The sequence below is a fragment of the Gadus morhua genome, chromosome 2 (genome assembly GCF_902167405.1).
Source record: "Gadus morhua chromosome 2, gadMor3.0, whole genome shotgun sequence".
Taxonomy (NCBI): Eukaryota; Metazoa; Chordata; class Actinopteri; order Gadiformes; family Gadidae; genus Gadus; species Gadus morhua.
The window spans coordinates 21,866,481-21,867,557 of record NC_044049.1 but is presented as its reverse complement, the minus strand read 5'-3'; the positions used below and the strand labels follow the sequence as shown (position 1 = coordinate 21,867,557).

Here is a 1,077-nt window from a genome sequence, read left to right as displayed (position 1 = left end):
CTCCCATCTTGTGAGCTGTTGAGGGAGAACAACCACAGGCTACAGAGGGAAAATGATTCTCTCAAGGCAAAAATAGCAACATTGAAATGTAATGCTATTGTTGAAAACTTAGGTTTTTTTTGCACAAGGGTTTTTCTGTTTTACATGTTAGCTAAATGGCTATTATGAATCCTTTGCTCAGTGCTGCCAGACGTTTTGCAGAAGATGGAGGAGTTTCTTCGCTCAGCACCAAGACCAACGACAACACCAATACCAACACCAACACCAAGACCAAGACCAAGACCAAGACCAGAACCAACACTATCACCAGCACCAACAGCAGTTCCACCACCAGCAACAGAAGACCCATCACCAGCTCCAGGTCCATCATCAGCAACAGAGGCCCTGGGCCACTCTGTAAGAATCTGTTTGACTTTATTTGTATAGGTTAAGTTACTTAGTTTCAGTTGCACTGTTTTTCTAAATGCATCAGCCGTACACTCGGTTAATCTAAATGCATATATATATCATTGAGGTAAGACGCTAGTCTGCTGTATGTTGAAGTAGATTTGTGGTAATGTTATCTACTTGCATTAAAGGTCATTCCAAAAGGACTTGTGGACGCTGCTCCTTCCAAAGCCCCCAGAAGTTCATAAATCATCTCCTACATGGGATGTATACCAGGGATTATATGGCAGGCCATTCAGTGACTGGCCAGTCATCCAGCAGCTGCACAGAAGGAAAACCTGGCCTAGCCAAACAGGACCTTGTTGAAATAACAAGTAGGTATATAGAAATGAGAAAAGATGTTGGTTGAGTGATACCCTCATTCTCATGCTCATCTTTCGTGTATGTGTTTGTGTGTGTGTGTGTGTGTGTGTGTGTGTGTGTGTGTGTGTGTGTGTGTGTGTGTGTGTGTGTGTGTGTGTGTGTGTGTGTGTGTGTGTGTGTGTGTGTGTGTGTATTCCCACAGATGCTGCAAAGTTGAAGTTCACCTACGTAACTGATACGAACATAAAAGCATTTATACGACAAAAGCTGAACAATGCTGCCAAATTTCAGAAACAATAAATTATCAACTGTTTAAAGAAAGTTAAA

General features: G+C 42.2%; 1 long non-coding RNA gene across 1 annotated transcript; it reads left to right on the top strand.

The window, feature by feature from the left end:
• LOC115536380 (uncharacterized) lies at positions 1–1,077 on the top strand. The gene is made up of 4 exons (XR_003974672.1): positions 1–88; positions 182–396; positions 579–761; positions 953–1,077. It is a non-coding gene; the product is annotated as an uncharacterized LOC115536380 (long non-coding RNA).